The 26582-nt window shown below is 36.6% G+C and overlaps 1 protein-coding gene across 13 annotated transcripts in view; it reads right to left on the minus strand.

Annotated features, from left to right (window-relative positions):
• The window catches only part of LOC139122713 (zinc finger MIZ domain-containing protein 1-like), a 244980-nt gene that overhangs the window by 151506 nt on the left and 66892 nt on the right, over positions 1 to 26582 (minus strand). For 7 of the 13 annotated variants that reach the window (XM_070688362.1, XM_070688352.1, XM_070688358.1 and 4 more), the window contains exon 2: positions 20267 to 20458. The gene's annotated coding sequence lies outside the window, so the exon portion shown is untranslated. Of the gene's footprint in view, positions 1 to 20266; positions 20604 to 26582 lie in introns of those variants that run through there. The other 6 variants (XM_070688338.1, XM_070688346.1, XM_070688341.1 and 3 more) reach the window with 2 other exon arrangements.

Genomic DNA, 26582 nt, shown 5'->3' on the forward strand with positions numbered 1-26582 from the left:
TCAAGTTGCCATACACGCAATAAAATGTATAAGAGCCTCATTAATGTTGGACTTCTCAGCCACTTCACTACTATGGTACAATATGCATTGCTATGATAGACAAAATGACCATGAACACCGGTTTTGGGAGCAATAATGGGACGATAATAATTGCTTGTTTTGACTCTTTACAGTTGTAGGCAAAGAAGTATTAACTGCTGAAATCTGCAAAATTTTGTACCAAAGAGTGTTTTGTGTTTAAACCTGCCATTTCTTAACGTGTTATTCATTTAGAAATCGTGTTATCAAATTTTGGGTAGAAAGAAGTAACAGGTGGACTAATTTCTAAGAATCTACAACATTTTGCACCAAAAATGTTTTCTGTTGGCAAAGAAACTTTCAGTCGAGGGCAAAGTTCCAAACGTTAGCTTATTTGGATTTCTGTTCTCTAATAGCTTAATTTATGCAAATTATATTCCGTGGACACTGCTTCAGGTGGTGGTTATGTGCACAGGTATTAACTGTGTGTTTTTGTTACATACAGGTCATGTGTATATCCATTGTAACCTGCATGTTGTGACCTGTCTAGTAGTGTTTTCAAGGACCATTGTTATGTAGAAAGTGATACAATTTGTCTGTGGATAATCAAATTTGGAACTCAAAAAGAAACATAACTGTTGCATCAGTCACTAATGAAGCAGACGAAGGAACATTTAAAAGGACAATCGTATGCGGGAGGCAAAATTTACGGTTGTTGGATTTTTGTCAGCTGTTGTGTACAAAGTATCTGAATTTGCAGCGCAGATCATGGATAGGGTTGTGTGCTGTGAGGGTTGAGTAATGGCCACGCTGCGATTGTTTAGCTTGAGTGTCACATGTTTAGGATAGAAGTGTAGCTATTTTGATCGGAAATCCCCGCCACTGTATGGGAATATCATTTTAATACAGGATCTCACCCTGCCTCCAGATATATATCCTTTAGCACACAGCCTTATTCCGGTGGTAAGTTACCACGGTTACAAAACAGTGTTTGAACTCTAGGCTATTTAAACACTGGTGTGATTGTATCACCAAGTCTTTGTGTAGGCATTGCACAGTGTTTGCAGGTTGTACGGTATGTAGGGCTTCTCATGAACCATATTCTGAGTGATATAACGTCAACTTGTTGGGGGTTGTTTCACTGACAAGTACGAGCGAATAAGTGAAAAAGTAATCATGAGCTCGGAGCATAAAAATGCAGTCAAATCCCATGGAGGTATGATGCACTGTTCTTTGTATGTACTTTTCAGAGAAAATGATACAACTATAGCAATGGGTGCTTGGGAACATTGAATAAGAATGTTTGGGTAGCTGCCACGGGATATAAATTGACGTTCATTCTTCTCTCAATCCTAAAGACTGTCCCATCAACCACTTTGCATCTCCTGTGCAAAGCATGATGGGATAGTCTTCAGTTAGAAGCAAGTTATTGTTCAATGAAAATGTTAGCAATTTCTATTATTCAACCCTGCAAACAAGTGGATCAGTTAATAATTCACAACTCCACCTGCACACGATTCAAGCCTCCTACGGGTTTAATAACCATGTGTCTCCATTCTTAAGAGAGTTATTCCGTTGCCTAGGAGTCTGGCCCAGAACAACGAACGGTCTTACAATCCCCTAATTTTGAGAAAATGTTAAAATCAAGGGAAAATGCAAATAGTGTTAACTTTTGGTAATATTTCTAATAATATTTGTTCCTTATAAACAAGTGCATTTCCTTCTACTCAGTTAGTATACTGAAATATCGGTATAAGCATTAAAAATGCACTGCACATTGTTGACAACGTGAAATGTTATAAACAAAAAAATACTCCCAAACCAAAATCATTGCCAACGATAACACAACACACACACACACACACACACACACACACACACACACATATAATATATATATATATATATATATATATATATATATATATATATATATATATATATATATATATATATATATATATATATATATATATATATATATATATATAGATTATGTTGGCGCTGACAAGCCAAGCAATAAGCAGTTTGACATGAGTTTAAATTGGGTGTAGAAAGAACAAGAAACTGTTTTACAAATTAAAGGAATACGATACAAAATACATTGAAAGCTGCAGCTGACGACGCTTTACTAAAAATTACACTTATTCTACTACAATTGTAATTTAAACATAGGAGACGCCAATAAGGTGAACACACTTTGGTTCAGAAACCGGACACTGACTTGAGTATGTACAGACCGCTATACTTCCTTGACCCTAGTAGTACATTGCACCGACCTGCTAACGGGTCGAATATAGATCAGGGCGGCCCTCTCACTCAATTTGATGGGCAATAAGTGCTCTTCCAATTTTAACACCAAATGAACATTCCGTGCCGACTCCTTTTTTTAGCTCTATGCCATCTCTAAGCAAGGAGGCCTCACTGTTTAAAAAAATTTGCAGTTAAGTCTGGAAACGCCTTAGTGATGTTTAATGGTTCGCTGCTCACTGTAGTGTGCAAAACAATTATACCCAAAGTCTGGCATGGAGAAATCTGCAAACTATGCAGTCTGTCTGTCTCAATGCATTCTATGTCCGTAAAAAGGAACGCTGGATCCAATAAGCTATTCTTAAACAACTTCTGACAAATTGAATTCAACCAATTGTTATTCCAACAACCTCTATTCTCTTCAGAGTTTGATTTTCTCTAACATTATATCCAGCTGTCTTTCATTTTTCATCAAATGTCTGTCTTATTTTGGGTGAAAGGAAAAAAAGCAAATTATTTGTAGCTGTTTGTGTGTTTTGTTTCAAAAACATTACAAATATACGTTTAAATCTCTTCCGGAAAGAAATTTTAACCCTTTATTAAAGAAAAGACATTTCTTAAACTTCAAGCAGACAGAAATGTATCAAGAAATAATTTCAAAAGTCCTGGTACATCCTTTGAGGAAAACTACTGTAAAGATAAATATAATTCAAAATAAATAAATAAATTACAAAGTAAGTAATAAAGAAAAATAAATAAGTAGTAAATAAATAACAATTGTCTATACCAACATATCGTAACTGGACATATTTACAAAATTTGTTCCTTCTGGACTATTTTGGAAATCTTGTATTTAATGTCGTACCAATCTGGTTTTTAAGCTTCTCTTACTGCAGATCATGTGATCTGCCCTTTCAACTGTGATGCTGAAATGCACACAGCTGCCTTGCCGTACAAGGCATAAAGACCCTAAGAAAACATGCACTTTTCACCGGCTATATGTTTCGTAATTGAAAGGAGATGCCTTTGGTTCAAAAAGTCCATATTCCTGCATCCACTCTCGAGAAAGTAGTTGAGATGCTTACCAACGGAGGTGATGCCTGTTACCCCCTATCTCCCATAAACAGTTCTAAACTCATCATTGATAACAATGGTATTGGGCCAAACTATTGTGGTGAAAGGGTGAAAAACAGTAATCTCAAGAAGGGTCAATTCTGGTAACACTCTCTCATATCCCTTCCTAAATCTAACTCAAATCTTTCACTACCATTTCTCTGTTCATTGGTCCACCTTCACCATTGAAAACAATAGGATTTGGACCAAACCATTATGGTGAACAGGTTAAAATGACTTGAAAGTTGGAAACCTGACAGGAATCGCAACAAAACTGAATACTACAAAAGCTAAAAAATGAACCAATTGAAAGACTAACAAAATTATATCATTTAATAAATTTCAGAGGAAAAATAAAATATACAGGAAAAATTATGTACCTCAAAACTTCTGGAATATCATATGTCATTGACAGATTAATTTATAAACTTAACTGGTAAAATCAAACCGAATCAATACCAACATGATTGGACAAGGTATGTTTTGAACTGTCATTTAGTAGGTGCTGATAATGGTAAAATAGAACACGTCAAAGAGAAATTTTAGGACACTCAAATTTTTCTAATACTTTTCTGGATTGCTGCTTCTGGAGAGTTATCTAGAATAATTACTAATCCTAGGGAGCAAATGAAGATTTTCCTGTCTTCATTAAGCGAAAATCAAACATTTAATTTGCCCTGTAGAGTTAAACCTTGGGTATGGCAGACCTTTCTAATTTGAGGACTATTAGTGCAAGATGCGAGGTATAATGATATTCAAATATGCAGATTACATTAATGAGCATTGTTTCCGTATTAAAATTCTATGCTAATGACCCTTAATCAATGGGAATATTCATGTACCTCAGATCTTGCATTGTAATTTGAGGAAGTTTAAAATGTTGGGTAATTTGTTTTTCTACTTGGTACCTGCACAGTGAACCCTGACTTTTACTCATAATTATGAGGGAAAATGGGTAACGGTTTCCTGGAGGAAAGTTTGAGCAAAAGTTTAAAACTCTTGTGTTTGAAGAACATATTACCTTGAAAACTTCCGTTACGTGACAGGCTGGTCCCTCCGCTGCAGAAAAAAAAACGCACAGACCTCAAGAACTGTCAGTACAATAAATTTCTGAATTAATCATTTAGATCGCAATGAATATTTCTGGTGACTCTAGGACCATAATTTAAAGCAAATGCAGTTTTCTGATTAAGTTTTGTCTCCTGCTTGGCTCCACTGAAAACGATCATGTTTGTTTTATTACAACCACTAGACCAACTTATCACTGATATTTCTGAAAAGCCATTCTAACAAATTGAAGCTGCGTTTTTCCCCAAGTGAGATGTCAGTTGCTTCAAACTACCCACTTTTACATTTTGTTTCAAATAAAATAACAGATAAAAATCTATAAACAGAAGTTTCTTTTTTTCAAAATTTGAGCATAAAGCAAAAGCACTCCTATATTCATGATCTGCTGGGTCCCTTTCATTAATACACGCTTTCAGAACTGAATACCAACTACAATATTTATCATCATTAAGTTACACAAGTCTAGCCTGACCTGACGAGTGCGGTAATTGATGGAGACAGGGTAGACTTCATTCTGCATAGTCTTCTCAAACAGTAATCCCCATTTCTAGCTGATTTTGTAATTATATATCCCTCCATTATTGTAACCGTAGTACTGTCTTGTTTCGTTGCACAAATAAAATTTTCTGAGGAAAATACATACTCCGTGAGTATTACAGTGGGATGAATATTCTCTCTTGCATTTATGGAAGTACGGAAATTCATCGTCAAGTCTACAGTCGCTTGTCAATCAACTCTACTTATATGATGTAAGGTCATCGAAGATAAATGCTAACCGTGCCATGGTTCTTTTCATTGTGGAGTAAATTCTATTTCTCTGTCAATACCATCAATAGTTTAACTAACTGAACAATGAGATACACATAAATTCATGTACAAATACCATATCCTTATGATCAATATGCTGTACTTTGTAATGGCAGAGTTCAACTGATGTCAGAACTCCATCACGACTACAGCTGCAGCTAAGTATGATAATTTCATCATTCTCAAAAAATAAAAGTACATTTTCTCATCTTCTCCCTTCTCAAATTAATTTGTTGAAATGCAACTAATTAGCTTTGCAAACACAAACCACTATGCAATATTACTGTTGATAAATGAATTCTAGTCTCGACTTAAAATCAGAAGTCCGCAATTACACTAGACTTTAAGCACCTAAAAAGACAGTGTTGGCAAGCTGAATGATGCGTATTTCAACATGATTTTGGGAATGAAGCAAGACACTGACTGCTCTTTACAACCAGAACATAAGATGTACAAAATTCGTAGCTGATGGAGGTTTAATATGCACAATGCAAACAATTATAATTGTTTTAAATTTTTTACAGAGCCTTCAAATTTTACATGTAAAGCAGTGAAAGACAATTAATGGTTTTTTGTTAACTGATGCTATGATGAAAACTGTAAATATCAAGTTGAGGACTCACACCCCAAGATGCTGCAGCATCAATATGGGTGCAAAACAACAAAATTTGTCATGCATGTGACGCAATAATCACTAGCAACCTTCCAATCACAGTAAAGTTATCACACAGACACATATGATTACATGCATAAGCTGTGCATTCCCACAATGCTTTGCTGCATCATGCAAAATTCTACCCCTGAAGCCATTTTTTGTGCACCGAGTAACAATATGGGGACACAGTCCAACAATTAATCAGCAAGCACATCTAAAAACATTTTGAAACGGTGCTCATTCTTCAAACAGATGCGACTATTTTTTTTTTTCCGCCTTTGTAAACTTGTTCTCTTTGTTCTACTCAGGGAAATTTGAAACTTTTTTTTTCTTTTTCAGTTCAAGCACTTTGAAATTTAAAACTTTCAGATACATCTTGAGGTCAACAAAGCAGTACATTTCTATAGAAGGAGCTCCCTTACACTATGTTTACACTCAACGGGTCAAAGTTTACACAACAAACATATTGGTTAGAGAAAAGAATGTATTATCTCAAAAAAATGTAAAAACATGAAAAGTTAGAATATTATACTTTCAAGTACTTATTTCAAAATCATAATTGTTCTGATGACTATCAAAATGAAGCAGGCGAAAATGAGAAGTCTAACCGACTGCCAGACATTTTCTCATGTTTGAATAAAGAGAGATCACTATTGGCCAAAGGGTTTTAGAAAGCCGCACAAAAATAACAATGGCAGTTTATGACTTCTGTTGCACCGAGGATTTGCGTTTCATTCCAGAGGAGTGTTACATGCCGCTGGATGGCTGCCAAAGTTGACCCGGATTCCCATGCCGCAGATCACAAAGAACCCTATTCCTCTGAGTCATTAGAATACCAAGGTGCATGAGAACAACAAATGAAAAACACCGTGCGGTAACGACTGGGAAATTCTAAACAGATGAATCAAAGGACAAATAAACTTTATTTCAGGGCGGAAGTAAAATGTGAAGTAAAATGTGATTCTGCGAAATCTCTTAAAGCTCAAGATAGCTGTAAAAATTGAAGTACTTTCAATTAGAGGTGGATAATTTGATTAGAGAGAGGAGGGGGCTGGATGATTTTTGACAATGAAAAAATTGTTGCTGGCCATTTGTAGGGGAAAAAATGTCAGGCAAAAAAAATTGCTTTGACTCTACCGGACAAAAAACTGTTTCAAGGTATTAAACCTTTGGGGGGGGGATATGTTGCCATACTCATTTCTGCCCCCCCCCCGAATCAAATGGTCCATCCCTTACTTTTCGTCTATTTGTAATACATCCCTTCTTGTTTGACTCCAAAAAATCACGTCAAAATGCACTGTATTCAGCCTGTCAACACAACCTGTAATGTTTGTGATGTCCCATGTTATTGTTGACGATTGAATTTTTCTCAAGAGTGGAAATCAATTGTACAGTGACAATACATTGTACGTAATCGCTGTGTATGCAATGATGACATTTCAAAACACTTTATGTTGTAAAAGAAAAAGTAATGGCGTTATTATTATGACAAAAATAATTATAAAGTATTATCTAAAGTTATTGCTTTAAGAAACCCTCCCTTACATACTAGTCCATCATATCCATACATGTAGCTTTCCCTTCAAAATGTTAACCCCAATTCCCTGTAAACGACTCCACAATCACCATTGACAACAGCGAGTTTGGGCTAAACCAATGTGGGAAGAGGGTTAACCTTTTTGCTACCCGACTTTGATACAGTTCCATCAATATCTGTGGTAAAGTTGGACCTCACCACATGAAATGGGGGTGAAAAGGTGAAATGTCACCATACAACTGTGAGTCAGTATCGATACACGTCGGGACATGAAATTTTCTGTTCTGGACAAATTGTCAGCCAGACACAGTTACAGCCTTCAGCCATTGGAGGCAGCTTTGGTCCCCTGACGTATGTTGACAACAGTAAACTGGCATGAAAAGGGCGGACACGAATGAATGGTTCTCATTTCAATTGATGTGCCGTTGTCGGCAAAAACTTGGCCATTCTAGCCAGTTTAACAATTCAGTAAACGTTCCCCAAAGAGGACCTTCATCAGCTATTGTTACGTGTCCTCCACTGTGAACTCGTCCAAAGTGGGAAGATGAAAAAGAGTTAAGCTGTGTTTTTCAACTCGCTGCTTGGACAAACAAGAGCTAGCTGAAATGAGAGTGTAATCTGGTTGCAAATAAAAGCTATTTGATTCTACAGTGGATTAAGTTCAAGTGCACTAACAGCCTTGTGGCATATTTTAAAGTTGAATGTGCCTTGAGGACAGATATTTGGACTCCCAAATTATTTTTTCAACTTACTTTGTTCGCATGTGGCTTAATTGGGGCGACTCGTTTTGACATGTGTTGAGTAAATGAAGTTTTTACTGTGCAAGTTTTTTTGTGGAAAAAGCAAATTGAATTTTTCCCCATTGGAGTTAACGTACTAGGGATAGTAACCATTTTAAAATTTCAAATATTGGTACACTTTATAGGTAATTTGTTTCTCTAAAGTACCAAAACTTGCATGGCGACAGCCTGATAACTGTTTTCGATTTTGAAAAAGAATGTTTTATAGTTTCCTTGAAGAAAGTTTCAGCAGAAGTTTTAATCTTTGAGTTTGGAAGGGCCTACTACTACCATATTCCTTCAAGGGTGTAAAACCTAAACTTTGTTCAGCCTGAGAGGCAAGCAGCACTCTCAGCCACTTCCAAAACAAAACGATTTAATTTTCCCTCTAACTTTGTGAGTATTTGACTCGCTACGTTCCATTCAAATCTTGTTGCAATGCTAGTGTTACGCACACACACGCAGTCAAAGGGGAATTTGAGGCCTCTTTTGTTGCTAGGTTGTTGATAAACCAATTTGTAGTCTGTCAGCACAGTCATTACATAATAAACTGTATAGACTAATACGGCATTACATCACTAACTGCATGGCTTTTTTCCACAATACAGGATGCTTCAACAGGTTTCACCTCGTGCACAATGGAAGCACTTGACAAAGATTACACATCTGGAATGTTCACTCAAACGATCCACAATTTTTTTTGCAATTTTCTGTGTGTTCTCTCTTTTTTCAAGTGTGAGGGATGAAGCTCAGAATGGAAACTTATGTATCAGGTTCTGTATGTACCACTTTTTTTCATCTAGAATCAGAGCGATGCATCCTGACTCACCTACAAGTACAAAATCAACATGACAAAAGATTTAGCAGTCATCTTGTCAGAACTATCACACAGCAGTGCCTACATCAAGTATTTTCTCAACTCTTCCATCATGAGAAAATTTACCAAAATCTACATATTCCTTTGTTTTGTAGAGCAATCCAATGCGGCTGCCAGGATCATACCAATATAAAGGATGCAATTTTTTTCCTCCGATTTGCAATATCTGATGTTTTATTGCTGTTCTCCTTTTCTCCGCTTATCAGTACACAGCTGAGCTTACAGGTGCAGTTTTGCACACTGTACTAGCAAAAGTACAGAAAAGACAAACTACTTCATGAAGCAAATCCCTGGTTAAGCCGACAATTTCTGAACTTCTCTTATTCTATTATGTCTCCAAGACAAGTATGATGAATGTTTATAATCAACACAATGAAAACATTTATTCACTTCCATAAATCTTGTTGCGATTAGCACAGGTCAGTCGGCATAATTTTTGCACTTGTTACAAAGCTGTAATCACAACAGATGGGCTGTACCATTCCACAGCTTGGGGGAACACATGATTTAACATCACTTCTCCTCCCTCACCTCCCCCCTATTTTGGAATGATCTTATAGTTCTGGTCTCTCCTCATTGTCATAGGCTAACCTATTATATAACTAGGGGCGGTTAACATCAAGAGCTGTGCTGTTGTGATGTGAACCTCATGGACCTATGGTCACGCATTTGGACATGCTACTCTGAAAACTAGGATACAACATGGTCTAGCCCATTATGTAATGAGGGGTGGTCTAGCAAGAGGTGAAAAGAAATAAGAAACAAAAGGATTTTTACTCTGAGAATACCCAACTGTTTGGGTTGCCAGAATTTGTATGGTTGAATGTAAATGAGGCATTGGGGAATTTAACTTTAGGAAAGCTTTCCTCAGAGTCACAACTGAAGGAGAGTAGGGTAACTTACCAGTTTTGTGGTATGACGTATAATTAAAGTAAAATTAATGATTTTTTGCATTCACATTCAGTGCCCTACATCTATTTGACTGTCCACTTCTGAAGAAAATTGAGCACTCCACCTTTTTCTACTTTTTTCTAACTGCTATGCAGTTTTAGTTCAGATGTCATTCAAGTACAGATAAAGTACACAGAGTCCACTCCGTAGGAACTGCATCATTTCGGAATCATGGAATGACCTGAGAGATCTTGAAAAGCTTCTGGATTTTTTCATTTGCTTTCTGTATCAAAGGCAAGAATTGTGCGCTGACGACTAGTGGGGGAACATGAAACTTGCTTCCCATACGACAGAAATATCGTGTGTGTACAATGTGACATGGTATATGTCCACAAAGCTTTACAAGGAGAGTTTCCATTTCTTCTGACGTGAGTTGTCGAAAAAACTGAATTACTTTCAAAATGACTGTAACTTCCTAGTTTACTTGTTTTAATTCAGCCATAACATGCAACCAACGATAATTCAAAGTACTTGGTACATCTGGGAAGACATGACTAGTTATGTAAAAATCCACAATGCTTTTGTGCACAGGTATTGGCAGGAAAATGCCACCTACAAAATTGTTTGGCTGCTGAAATCAAAACTGTTATTTTGAATGTATTTCATTTCGAACAATAACCGTCTCTACGCAAATTACAGTAGCCCATCATTATTTCACGGCTACAATACTGTACCTTGTTGCTACAGTCGTTCGATAACTATAAATAATAAAGTGAAATATTAGGAGACACAATACCACTTCACAAAATATCTCAACACTTCACAAACTGATAAAATTTACTTCTTTATCAGTCTTGGCATCACCAATTCTATACACATTGGTCAAAGATTGTTTCAATTTGTCTCACCACTGATCGATCAACTTGATAATTTGTTTATTATAGTTTAAATTTGATAACAACATCCAACTTTCACTTCATGGTGTTTAAATTGAAACAGCTATGGGAAAGTTATGACAATAATGCAGCTAGTACTTCATACAAGAACTCTGAAGTCAAGTTTTTAATTTAACCTTTGACTTCTACACCATTCACCCTTGCCCCAGACAACATATAATACGGTCTGGTTGACCAGGTAGCATCCACACTTTTCAACTTGACCTTTGACATATATATGTATACTACCCTTGCCCCAGACAACACATGCCTGACTTGGCCACATGGATACTGAGGACATTTTAAATCAACACGTCCTGTTTACTTTACGGAAGAATTACAAACAAGGGACTCACTGATAAGTAAATGTGGGGGTGGGTTTTATTTGCCCGAACAATCGCTCTCGTGATCAACTCAGATTTTTAGCACCATTTTAATTTTCTCCAGCCAACTGCTACTCAACTTTATGTATTGAAATGAAAAGATTACCCAATCTCTGTTAACCTTTCCAGCGTCTTGGATAGTTGTTTAAGTTCTGTCAGATGAATATCTGATGATATTGGTACAATCTCTTAATCAAAGGACTGTAATTGTAACTTGAAGTATATCAGCAGATATTTTTTGTACATACAAAGGAAAAATTCTACAATACAAGAACAGACATGATAAATATCATGACTTGTATATACATTCAAAACAAAGGTGAATCATTATAGCATCTTTGTCCTCATCCGTTTTTTTTTTAAGTCCAACTGTTTGACTGTTGGAGCTGTTGCAAGCCATGAACATTGCAATTCACTGACTTTCTGAAGAATAATGTTGAAGATCTGATGGCAGGTTTTCCAAGGAAAGGAGAACACCCATAAGAGTTTGTTTTGCGGTTTTTGTATAAGATCATATACAAAACCTGTCAGTAAAATTGTCAAAGTGTTCTTGGATGTCTTATCAACTTCTTTCCTTTCCTTTATGAAACCAAATCCATGAAAATCCATGAAATCACTTCATCAGCTTGTGCAAACATCCTCTGGTCTGTAACTTATCTCATATACACTGACTCTCATAAAAGCTTTAAAAATATAGTCCCTTACAATATCTCCACAACAAAATGCTTACAAAAATATTCACAGATGAATCGGGTGTTTCACTCTGCTAATAAAAATTAGTTGATGTATGTATGTACATTATCTGAGAAAGATCCTGTTTTATTTTCCTAGATAATGACCAATACATTATCATGATGTACAGTGCATAGCATGTAGCAATAATCAATACTGAAATACTGTTTAGTTACGTAGAGCATAGCAAGGCAGCATACTAATATTCATTCCTTCACAGCAAATAACTATGAAACTGAAAGAATATATACATTGCGGAAAATTGAATGCATAAAGACTGAGAGATATCATTAATTTTCCAAAATAATTCAGACACCAAATTTCTCAGTCCACTAACTTTACAATATTAACCATTTTAGCGCATTATTTTGGAAAAGACTTACAGTACTGCTTTCTGTGGAAAAAGTTGGCCCTTACGAGAGAAAAATGGGTTGAACGGGATATGGGTGAAACTGCTCATTCCAGGGATCAAACTCTGTCATGTGTGTCTAGTTTTGTCCTCTTTTTATACTTTTGTGATAAAACTGTACAGCACTTTCTGTGTTTTGGATTCTGATGGGACGAGACAATTTCTGGCAGATCGTCCATGTAGCCGACACGACTTGAACACGAAGTGTCTGTTACCGGCTACCAAAAACTATGAAAAACAGTAAAGAATGAGCTACAAAATCACTATCAGTTTTAAGTTGAAGGTAGAATAAGTCTGTGTCTTTGTATAAAATACGATAAAAATAGTAGAAAGTGAGCAACCAGCTGAAAGTTAGTTGAGGAGACCTTTACCGCATATCATTTGCATCTCATTGTCGGCCATATGGACTGTGTGCCCAATTTCTTTAGCGAGACAAATCAGACAGAAGACCTCTCTCTGTAAAATTTTGATGTTTTTCAAATGTAATGTACACATATTAATAAAATATTTGTCTGCGATTTCATGAGTAATGTGACAAACCAGAAATTGGAAGTGTATTTTCTGTGAACACGATTTGACGAGAAGTCGGAAAGAAAACCACTTCCTCTGTTGATAGAAAGATGAACACCACAGTTTATCTCAATTACCAGTGGTTTCTGATGTTTTAACAATGACAATAATGAATTGGGAAGGCCACATAATTATGTACAGGTAAATCCTCAGTTCTGACAGCATTTCATTAAGAATGCTATCGCAAGGGGAATTGTGTCCGTCCCCCCCACCCCCCTTGCAAACTTCACAAAGGGGGATTTAGGATCACTGAGGGGGGTTGAAATCCATGGCTACGTATATTATTCGGAACTGGCACAATTGGATGTCATCCCGTTGCGGAACTAATCTCCCTTCAGTGTTTGACGGGTGAGGCATGGCTTTCCACATTGATGGAATCCCACAATACTGTAGCCTAAACGAAAGTTACTTGACATAAGAATCAGTTAACTTACATAGCTAGCATTTTAGACCAAAATATGCAAATACGCTGTTGGTAAAGCTAAAGATGAGACTTGAAAAGATCAGTTTTCTCAGTTTCAATGTTTTGTTTTCCACGAACAACAAAACCTTTTGACATACCCAAACCTGTATATGAAATAACGACACAATGTAAACAGGTATGATGATTAAATATTCCATTGGATAGTAGATTACGGCGGGAAAGTGCATTTCAAAAACGAGACAGAAACGCACGTCAAAATCTCAGCTAATGGAGCTTTTAACCCTTTGGTATTGTAATTTTTCCCACCAAAATTTTAGTGCAACATTTTACCAATTTTTATGAATTTTTCTGTAACTTTTTTTATAATTTTTGACCGCAAGGACATCACATTTCATTGGCTACAGTTTTTTATCAAAATTTTGGTAAAAATCTGAAAAAAAAACTGACTGGGGTATATTTATAAAAGGGACAAAAATCGACTTTGGTGCTCAAAGGGTTAATGATATTACGGTAGTACTAAATTGGTTTGACTTTGAAACTTCAATGGGTCTGGAAGTCAACTGCATTACTTGTGTTTTTTAATTACTTTTAAGACAAACCCCTACGACATTCATAACAGAGCCACCAATAGTACAATTAATACAGAAACATTTTGCTAAGTTTAGGCTTAATTTGACGACTAAATTACAGATTAGTGTTTAAGACCATTGTGATTACACTAAGCTGTTTCCAGTGAGATGATACTATGCTTTGGAAATCACTTCACTTTGATTCTGATCTAGTTGAGTGGTCCGTACGACAATGTGATATTGTTGCAGTCATCCTCATCTTAATTATTCACAGACTCATTTTCATCTTCCAAAAATAATTACCCACAAGCACTGGCAGTCGGTATCAAGCTTAATATTAATCAACTTTGCACTACTTTTTTCAGCCTCTTAATATTATGCAATTATGAGTAGGTAAGAATATTTCTGGGGTGAGGTAATTTATTTTTCTTTGGTGCCTTAGAAAACCACTTCCTGCCCCCTTGTGGACACTTGGCTGCACGGTTGGGATACGTAATATAATATAACATTCGAAAGGTACAGAAAGAGACGCAGCGACAATGACTTGGCCCAGGGAATTTGGACAAAAGTTCTATACAAACACCAGACCAAACGTAATCTGTTAAGAAACTTGAGTGGCAGTGTCGAACAAAGATAGCTTTGGTGATCCAAAAATTGCCATTCACAGCGAGGAGGCACAAGTTTCCATTTTATGCATATTTACTCTTTCTTTGTTGTTTTTTTAAATAAAAATAATAATGCCTCATTTGTTTAATAAATAGAAGCACTATTTCAGCAGGTTTGGGTCTGTTAATAATCTATGAGCTGCATCCCCTTCAAATCTGTTTACATCAAAATTTGTAGCAATTTTCTGAGATATTTGTCACACTTTACACATGAAATGAAATAGCATTTTCCCCGCAGTTCAAACATTCATTTGTGATAAAATGGGTACGCAAACACAAGAGTTTTCAATTCATTTTAAATTTCCTTCAATTCTTGCCAACTGGTCGTATTTCAAAGAAACCAAAGATAGTGCAATGAGATTGTGGAAGGAAATCCATCCAATGTTTTCCTATGGACCATAACACACTAATTCTTTGAGGCTTTCAATGTGTGTATGTATCATATCCCACTGACTTTTGCATTTATTACTTGCATAGAGGCATATTTGAGTCAGGCACCCATTGATCATGTGTTTTTTTCAAACTTGCATATGCAGTTTCAGTCTGCAGTTAATAATGCTTATATGTACCATGCATTCTTCAGTGAAAGTAAAATCTTGGAAATGATACAAAACGCTGCAGAATATGGGCCTTTTAACAGCATATCAAAACAGGCTAGAAGAAATATTCAAATGGAGTAAATATATTGAAAGGTATCAGCAAAGTCCTGGCCAAATAATTAAGCTGTGTAATTTACAAAAATAATTTTCACTTTTATGGAGGGTTTTCTGAAATAGCTTTGAATCAAAGCTGACACTGCAAAGGTTGATGGTATTTAAAGGTAATCCTGATTCAGTGAATGCTGATAGAATTGTCAGTAGAATGTGATAAACAGCCTTCCATTTCTTATTGTGACAGCATTTGCCGGACATTAATCCCTGGATGAGATGTGGGTATGCACTGTGATTTACGGCATTGGAAAAGTGGATGGAAGCAAGTGCAGATCCTATTTATTTTGTTTAAATCAATAATAATCTCGCCTTGTGATATCCTCTTTTTGTAAATTGTGTTCTCAAATAACAATCACTATGCTGAACTACAAATTTCTGAACAATTTTGCACACCATATAATTCCATAGAAATACAAATCAATCGTCGAAGTACATATTATTGATGTCTTTTTTAAAAGTAAAATAATTGTTACACTGATATACTCTTCACACCTCGAAAATTTTTAATTTGTACACTGGCACCTGGATGACCTGACTAAATTTATAAAAATATAGCCTTTCTGTAAGAATTTTTTATCATTTTTGCAAATTTTTGCTTTTTTTTAGAAGTATAATCAATTTCCATACAGGCAGAAAGCCAAAGAAAATTTCTACAAAGCAAATTTTGTGGTTTCATGATTTTCTTTTAAAGTCGTTGAATTTTCTGTGATGCATCACTCTATTCTTGTTTTCAAAAATTACTGGATTTCCTGCCGAGTAAGCATCTATGAGAAGTCTGGAACAAAATGCTAATTACACAATAACATATTGTGACAGCACTGACCTATTAATCAAATTTCCCAACAGCTGCAGATACTCACCCCTTGATATTTCAGACCTGCTAATAATCGGCGTTTGAATATCATATCTTCAACAGAAATTTTCAATTTCAGGCTCGGGCCAGCCTTTCTGCGTTTGCGTGAGCAGTTGGGCTCTGACAATCAACACATTCAATTTGAAAATATTCCCCACAGGGCTCCCCTAAGTCCTCAAAATGATTAGCCAACTCATTAGCCAAATCAAAAATCTTTTAGCCATTTTGAGTAACTTTTAGCCAGTTTATGATCTCAAGTGTGGCAACAGCTTTCTCGTCATTCAGGATCCCTAATTTTACAAATCAAGATGTTTTGTATGATGTTCATGATGGTTTTTACATTAAAGAAATATGTGTTTAGTTTTTGCATTTATAATCTTGTTTTTATGACTTTTCAGGGATAGAAATCCTTTGGTGGTAAACTTTAAACACCAGAAATAAAATTAGGTAGCAATTGAATTCTAAAAATCTGGTAGCAATGTTAAGTGTATATTACAAGAGGTACAGATTGAATATTTCTGCCACATTCAGTTATTCACAGTATGATAGTTGTCATTCTCTTGTGGCAAATTTATGCAGTCTTCCATAACCTAAATGTTTGAGCCACACAAGTAAAACAATTTTCCATGCAGAAGACAGCATTTATGGTATAGCACAATGGCAGTGTAGATACGATTATTGTGGTATTTAAGGCCCCGGTTTTACTTGTATGTCATAGTTGTGATCAAGCAGGCTGAAATAGCATCTTGAGTATAAGTACTTTTCTTGAGACAAAAAGGGCTGGGCCAAGGCAAACAAAACTCTGTAAAACAAGACACAACGATATATGTTCTTTAAATAACTCACTGTTTGAGGGCATTCATTGTTTTAATGATTATGATAACATTTTAGCCCAGATATATTTCCATTTGATATTTTGATATCATCAAGAAATGTCTGATGATGTTCACTTCTAGATCATTAAACTGGTGGAATCTACAAAAATATTAAAATCATTCAGAATCACATAATTTCTTGTATAAGTTATAGCAGTTTGAAAGTAGGCCGAATGGGAGTCAGTCAAGCTGAATGCCATTTAAATTGGCATTCACTTCTAGATCATTAAACTGGTGGAATCTACAAAAATATTAAAATCATTCAGAATCACATAATTTCTTGTATAAGTTATAGCAGTTTGAAAGTAGGCCGAATGGGAGTCAGTCAAGCTGAATGCCATTTAAATTGGAAGGCAGCAAAATTACTTTCACCTATTGGACCACCCTAGGTGGTTTCTTGGGAACCATAATTGTGTAATTAGGGGGTCTTCATGCATGACATCACATGATGAGATGACCTAGACGTGACCTTTCAGAAAACCTCAGATTTTCTCCTTGTCCTTTGTATTATGGCTCCGTTTGTGAAAGTTTCCTTTGAAATTATGGTTTTTACTATCAAACTGAGTAGTTGCAGGCCAAATTTTGATACAGCAAAGAAGGTAAAACTTTTGATAACTCAAGGACGACCCAGGACCCACAGAAGCAGCAGGCCTCAGTGTATTCATGGACGTATACGTTCGTGATGTATTGTAGTATCGAACAGCAACAGTGTTTGTTTTACGTACCAGGGAATTTGTAACTTTGTAGAAAGGAGATTAAACTGTTTCAATACATTGCAACTTTGTAGGAAGGAGGGTAAACTGTTTCAACATCTTACAACATTTTATTGTTAGGTGTAGTTTTCTGTTGAGGAGGTCTAAGAATTCAATATAGCCACTACATTCGCCAAACAGGAATTTTTGTAGCCATTTTTAACTTTCTTTCGAATTTGGCGAATTGGCGAATAGGTAGCGGGAGCCCTGCCCCAGTTGCAAATCAGGCATCACAGCAAGTCGAATAATTAGACACGATCACTAGGAGTTAGTCTTTCAATGCCGAAAAACTGAAACACAACTGCCAAGTTTGCTGCAAAACGGGTGAAAATCAATGTATATCGTGTCAAAGGGGCAAGCAGGGGAAAAATTAATTGGGGATATTCGGTGGAGTATAGCAAGGCTACCTTTCCATTGATACTGCCAGGCAATACAAGTGTTGTTGGTCGTTTAATGTAGACGCATTATGTCGTTCGGTGTTCTTTTGTGTACACACATGTACGCCATAAGTCAGGATGAATACATACTCACAGAGTATAGAAGTCTCCATTTTACCTTTTATGATCGCTGTAGACATACTAAACATTGACAACCAGAGGAGGGGAGCTGTTCCACCTTTTCATGGACAAATCATTAAATTTTCCTAAACACCCAGTTACTATAGCCATCACCCACCCCATTCCCCCTCCATAAAGAGAGAAACAAGCCCCGGGCAATTGATAGAGGATGTCTCAAATTCACAAGAAAAAAAAAAACCGAGAGAGCTGTTCGACATTATTCTTGTCCTACAAAAGGGATAAGTTTGTTTCTTTTGTGTTCCGCTCAGATTTGGGTATCTTGATTTGACTGACAAGACTCTGACAGGTCCATCCCAGCCTCTTGGGTCTGTAAATCATCAATGGAAAACTGATGGAACTATTTACGGCAGCGGTGCGCCAGCACACTACGTCAGACATCAAATTCACCTTACAACTTCCAAAGTACATAATTTTCACCTGCTGTTTAAAATAGACACCTGACAAATACAAGCCTTATCTCTTGTTTTCACCTGACAAAAAGCTAAAATACAATCCCCTGCAGGGGGATATTTCAAGATCAAATTTTACCACTCTTATTAGATTTGTAAGAAATGATAGCAATCATAAAAATATTGTCAGCATATAATTTTTCACTTGCTTTAAATACTGAAACAATACGTGGGGAAAACAGCTCCAATAATTAATGAGTGACATATACTATTAGACTACTAGTGTCTAGTTTTAATATCGCTTTTATTACATACTTTATTATTTATAAATTCTTATTCCAATCAGGGCAAACATGTCTGAAAATGGCATACAAGGTTGCATTCATGATAAACTCATTTTCCACGACCTGATAGAACTTTCCATCATATTCCGGATGGCATTACCTCATGGCACATTTTATGCCAGGGGTAATTAGTATAAAACTCTGTAGCTCATGGAAGATGGAGCTCTATGATGAAAATTCTGCCATGGCAACAAGAGACTTACAATCATTATCGTCTGCAGAAGTGTATGGTATACATGCACTTGTAGAATTGACTGTCGAATATAATAAATTAAGAGGATGCTACACCTCTACTTTATGAAATTCAAAAAGCAGTCAATTTCCCCCTCCCCTCACTCACTGGCTGTCCCCCGTCACTCCTCATTTATTTACCGTCTTTCTACATTGCTAGTTTGCTCTGGAGTTAACATGGCACCCCTAACTGTGTAAAGATTAAAATAAAGTATGTGACACTGTTATTTTGGGGGAGGGAAATTAGAGAAGGTGGTATTTCACAATTAATGGCATAGACAGACGGTCGGAGCAACGGAGCCTGCCATCTCTGTAATCTAATGCACACGGCTACAGTCCTGGCTATCATGATACGGCCTCCATTGCCATACACAGTCCACAGGGCTTCAGCAAATCTCTTAACATAACACAGTATGTGTACATTTAAACACTCACTATATAATTGAGGGCAGTTGCATTTTCAAATTCCCCAGATAGGATTTAATAAGTATCATAGTGCCCCCACACACGTGACAAATCTGCTTACCACTCCCCGGCACTCTACGTAACAGATACGCTAACACACACGCAGACACATGTACAGTACATGCAACAAAAATACTGATTACACGCTAATACGCTTTGCTGAAATACCACAGCAAATTAAGAAGTCACCTTGGGTAAAGCTTATTAACATAGCAGAGTTGGCCTCATGAATAGTTGAGATCCCAAGTGATGCTATGTTAACGCCACTACGGGGCTAATAACTCAGGCGTGTGGCAGACTTTTCAAGAATTCAGCAAGTGAGCGCACACGCTGTGATCATGCGCTACGCCGCTGAGAAAAGTAATTTACAAGATCTGGTGTACTCACCGCTGCTGCACTCTACTGTTTCAGGACGGTGGTACGCTGGGAGACCCCTCAACCTTCGCGGAAGGATGATGACTGCGGCCAGTGAAATTGATACCTTGTAGTAGTAGTATGGGTAATGTACGGATTTCTCTAGTGACCAGCTCAGGCTCTGTCCTGCTCTATTTCTCCTCTAGTTTTCCTGCGACCGTGGAGCTGCTATGCAAAACAGACATGGGATAAATTGTCTCTGATTTGACTGCAAATGCCTTAATAATACATGTACACACACACTCTCAATAGAAACGATACTGACAGTGAGGTCTATGAATGGTGTCAAATCCACAAGTAACACAGTCTTAAATGGCACAAACTATTATGTCATCCAGGGGTGTTTACCCTACATGACTTATGCGATGTCATTACAGCCCACACTGCTAATCTTGAGAGCCCCTAAATTTTGACCTCAGTGGCAGTGAAACAGCTCTGGCACCCCTCAAAATGACAAAATGGTCTGGCTCAGCCATCCAAATCAGAGGGGCTAAACCATGGTAGGGCTAAGAAACAGGAAACTGAGCTGTATAAAGTTTTTTCAGTCAAGACTAATTGCAACAAAAACTTTTATCTCATGAGGTCTGTGTCTTCTGAATTTGAGGTTGAATGCTGATGGTGATGCAAGAATTCTAAAATCTTTAACTCCATTATTTCAACACAAACTATTTTAGAACATTGTCATTTATCTAATTATCTAGACAATTGTTAATTAACAGAAGAAACAAAAGTCAACCCTTTGCCCTAAGGTAAAAACACTTGTACTATCAACTCAACATATGCGCTTTTCCAAATTAAGAAAATTCAGATCCGACTTGATTCACGGACGGAGATTGTTGCAGACAAGCAGAATAAACCTGTCATTTGTTTTCAAAAAAGACTGTAGATCCTCCAATCATTTCGTCCTTTCCTTCACCTGCCGTCACAATGGAATGTGCCAAGGAGTTCTTAATGTTGCCACAATAAGGCTATCAGTCCATGATTGGTCAATATGATGAACCCTCGTTCACCTCATTAGCCTAAGCAAACAGACAACAAAGCCCCAGCCACAATCAAAGCCAACCCTAGCCCTAACATGTCTCACCGACTCACTCACATGAGAAATTACATCTTTTGTAGTCACAATAACACCGACAGCGGCAGCAGCCTTCCCGCAAATTTGAATTTTAAGCAGTCTGCTCCCCGTTACAGTTAAGGACATGTGCTGTTGACAAATTAACACCAAAACAGGAACCCATTCTCTAAATAGAAGGGTGCTATTAAGTCAATGTGTTAACTATTAAATTGGTTAATACCCATATGTCACCCAGAGTCTAAAGAAAACACATTCAGGGCTCAACAGAATTGAGTGGACACACAAATACATTGTTTCTAACACCTTGACCACTGGACTAACTGTTCTTGTGTTAACAATCTTGAATTTCAAAAGACAAAGCCATTAAGCTTGACCACAATGTAAGAAGTTTTCCCGCCAAAATTTCACCAAAGCTGCACTTCTTCAGGTAATTTTTAAAATCTCTTCCAATACTCTTTGTATTTCGATGAAGATAAACTCACCACATTTTAAAAGTAACAGGGTCAATTCTTTGAACAACTTTGCTGATGAACTGCTTTCTTTTCGCACTCAACAAAATTCATATTTTCACAGAATATCATACATGCTAGGAACTACATCACTAGACAAACCTATTACACAATTTCTTGACAGTTTCTTCAAGATATAAACCATTTATTATTCAGAAAAATTTTTTTTTCAAGATTCTCACAGTTTGCTAGTAGGTATGGAATGACTTTTGAATCACATGAAATTACTGCAAGCACGAAAACAAGTTTTAGATGGTTCAACTGATTCACTCAGTGATTTAGAAGTCTCATGATCACTTTGATTTTTCAAAGTGACCTTTTAAAGCCGTACATAGCTTCTTGACCTTGCGTCCATGACAGAAATTGACACGTTGTGACAAATCTGTCGAAAACAGTCAAGACGCTTTCATTGCTTTACTTGGATATAATCACAATGACTTGCACTTTTTCCACCGTGACTTTAGAATTTGGAAATTTCCACTTTCTATTTTGCTGTCTGAATTTCTTTATCTGTGTTCTCTAAGACAGGGTTTCGAATCTCATAATAAATGAATGAATTATGCAGTAAATATAAAAACACTGATCGCTTTACGGATCCTTCCCGCATTAGTAAAGTATTACTTTCTTGACTTTGTGTAATATGCCTTGTTATTGATAGATGGGCACTCATTTTTATCATGTTTTAACATATTTGCCCCTTCATAGTTTGTTTCTCATTCTTTGTGAATTAAGTGTGGAGAATTTTTAGGAAACGGATTTTAACATAAGTTTTCCTAAAATTAAAACACATGGTGTACCAGTCAGTGAATAGCTTTAACAAGAATGCTGTCCGTCAGTGCATTACAAACAATGCTTTGAAACTTAGAGCCACCTCTGACTGTGTGCAATGACAATGGACAACAAGAGTGACAACAAAAGTGACAACAAATATAATGACAATAATGACAATGACAGAGATAATGAATGCAACGATAATGGGCACTGTATGTATTTTGATTGAGAGACAATTCCCTTTTGTAACTTTCAGAATGGAAAATTTCATTGTGCGCCATACTTTCAGTTTTTTTTTTCTGCTGCAAAATGCACTGTTGCTTTGCAGGAATGTCATTTATCAACTTGTACGTCAACTTGCAATCTTACTTCTACTTGGTGACTCCAATGCATAATAAAGCTATTGATCACAGAAAAGTAGACTCTTTCTCTCATTCCTTCTTAGGCACAGGTGTATCAATATCACGCCAGACCTGAATATTTTGTGGATTCCCAATTTCAATTTTTGCACCCCACAGCCCTCTATTAGGCACCAGTAACACTATTGAAAATGAGTGGATTAAACCAAAACAACCATAGGGGTGACAGACTTATCCTCTGAGGGACCCCATGAAAGACAATAGCCTTACTGGGAATTTGTATCCTTTGATATATATCTGTAAATATGTAATCTGTCACTATGCAACAAATACATAAATATATAAAAATATCAACTCAGTAAGAAGTTTCAAAAAAGGGAATTGTAACTTTGTTGTATAAGAGTTTCAAAAGGCATCATTTCCTTGATATTATGGCAAATTTGAATTTGAATTTGAAGTCACTTTGGGCATAGACTTTCTCTACAGTCTATGCTTTGGAATCAACCATTAGATCTTAGGTGGGGAAGATCAAAAATGGTACAAAAAACCCCCTGAAGCACACAATTTGATTAAAAATTTTGCCCTTTCCTTGTATGTATAATTATATATTCATTCAGAGGATTGTCAGCCCCCCAAAAATGTGTGTGTGGGGACGGGGGAGGTGGCTCTGGGGAAGGGGAGTGTGAACCTGTGATAATATATCAGTATGTGTTTTGCGTGTATAGTGCTGTTTGCCGTTGCAGGTTTGTTACTGAATACAGCTGCACATGAGAGACATCAGACACTACGGCTTTAAATGCAGACAAATTTTGTCAGTGTTGTATGTGTGGCTGTTGTTGCAGCTTGTAGTCTGAGCCCAATTTAATTTTATGTCTATTATTTTTCATTGTAACACTGGCAGTCACCTGCTGAGAAGCATTTTTGACATTCTAGCACATGTAGTTTCTAAAAGAGTAATCTGAAAATGCATACAAATATTTATTTTTGCATATTAATAGAAGAACAATGACATCATTTGTAAACAATCCTATAATAGTGTGAGTCGTTTGCACGAGAGGAACTCTCTGACTTTCTAAGGTTCATTATTAAATGAAAGATCAACCTGTTCTCTTTGTAAAAAGGACAATGTCACCATTTTTGGACTTGATTTTATTTATTTACAAATTTTTTGTCATTTGATTATTAAAGCTACGTTGGCCTCAACCTCAGAAAGTGCTGAAGGAACTGTCTTTTTTTTACAAACTATAACCTCCGACCCGATTGACGTACAGAAAATATGTGTAAACAATACAACTGCCGGTTTCCAATGATGTAATTTCTGGTTTCTGTCAGGATACAAGCTAATAAACTGATGCTTGTACTGCAATCTGCTTAAAACCTCTGATAACGTATGATATGCAATGGATGACTTCTGTACGACACAGATTCCCGACTGATTCAGAATAAAAACCTTAACCCTTTGAGCGCCAAAGTTTATTTTTGTCCCCTTTGTAAAACAAGCCCCAGTCAATTTTTCTTAGAATTTTGCCAAAATTTTGAGAAAAAATTGTAGCAAATAAAATGTGATGTCCGTTTGGTCCAAAATTATCAAAATATTACAGAAAAATTCATAAAAATTGGTAAAATTTTGCACTAAAATTTTGGCGGGAGAAAATTTCAGCACCCAGAGGGTTAATGGCTGACTGGCAGAAAGTTTTCATATCAGAAAACAGAAACAAAAGTGACTTGGATTTTCTAAATATTTCATCAGGGATTTAATTTCTTCAATAACTGGGTACAGATCAGCTTCATGACTACAGTTTCTGCAAGTAGCATATTTTACAATGTAATTCAAATTATGGTAAGTGTTTGAATAAGAAAAATTCAAGGCAGCATGAAAATGCTAACTGTCCGAACAGGGAATTCAACCCATATGTCAAATTCACTGCACGCGACAGAAAAACGTGTTCTCGCATCATTTTTGAGTAAAAATCGCTGACGATGGCAAGACAAAAAGCCAGGAAGTCCCGCCTCAAGAGGTTCTACTGCTGCTGTCAAATCTTCTCTGCGTTTTTATTCCTGACTTGGAAGGTTTCACAATCCACTTGTGATCATGAAACTTGTGTGGCTTCACACCTCACAGTTTAAACTGTTTGCCAACGATCAACCCAATTAGAAGGTGATGATACAGGCTTTTGAATTGATGCATAAAATGCAACTGAATACAATAAAAGATGTGCAAGGCAGTTGACAATACCCCATTAAGAAATCACTCATTATTTCCTTGTTGCCAGGGCGATGCGATGAATACGCTATGATTGTTATGACGAGTCTAACACTGACAGTTTTGTGCTTCACTTTTCACTCGGCATCGTCATCAATGGCTGTCGGCAGTTGATGGATACAACTTTGCTATTTCTGGTTATCCTAGTTGGCATTAAATTAAGTTCTCAATGAAAACACACAAGGCAAGGCAAATTGATCAATTTCCTTCCATACATGCAACTATCATCTCCATCGTTGGGTCACATTTTACAGAACGTGGCATTTTATAAGCACTCTCTTTCCAACAAAACATGTGTGTACCTCATTTTTCACTCAAAAAAAATAAAAAAATTGTCATTTCCTTGTGGTATATTTCATCTGCTGTCTTATTTATTTCAACAGACTTGTAATTTTTCAATGTTCTACATCATATATCGGATCAATGCAGTCCGACACTCCAAATGGTGTGGGCAACCGGAGAGATTGGGGATTTTTGACTCCAAATGTTTCATTTGTGTACATATCAACCACAGTCCGAAACAGCCAGAATCAACTCGTTAACACCGTCTGTTACACGCATATGTGTAAATTTCGCATTGCTATTGTTGACAGATGTAATTTCAACGGGGGGAAATAAATTCATTTATGACAATAAACTAATAACTGCTGTACGCTCACAAACCGCATACACTGTAATCAAACTCTGAGCGATGCATCACGCCTCGGAGAACATAACTCCAGTATTTGGTACTTGGTTGCTCAGGTCACAAAAAATGCAGAAAATGAGCATCAAATTACAAAGCTACTCTCCATCTTTCTCTCTCAACATAAAATTCCCGCAGCAAAAGGAATATATTTCACTGAATGAAATGCACAACGCATATTGCGGTACCCCTGCAAATATGGTATTAACACATTTTTGTTAGCTTCGAATGTAATGAAGGTAATGCGAACATTTTAATACCCCAACTGAAAGTAGATGATAATTTGTGAATACAACATAAAAGAGATATGACAAGATTTCCAGTTTGGTAGGACCTTTGGAACCCTGGTTTTACATGCCCACAGGTAAACTCATTGGTGACAGTAAGATTATGTCTACTGAAATGACAGATGTTAGGGTGGTGGGAAAATGGGTGAATAAAAGAATGTTGACTTTTCTGAGAAAATGTCATGGTGGTTGAAGTAGTGGAGTTCGAGTATAAACATTCTCTGTGGGGCTGAGGAGAACACTTTATGGAGAGGATATCAAAAAAAAGAAAACATAACTTTATGCAAACAAGTCATTATAAATGACAAGGTCCCAAACTGTAATTTAGGTAATTTGTGTA

Source organism: Ptychodera flava, chromosome 22 (genome assembly GCF_041260155.1).
Source record: "Ptychodera flava strain L36383 chromosome 22, AS_Pfla_20210202, whole genome shotgun sequence".
Lineage (NCBI taxonomy): Eukaryota > Metazoa > Hemichordata > Enteropneusta > Ptychoderidae > Ptychodera > Ptychodera flava.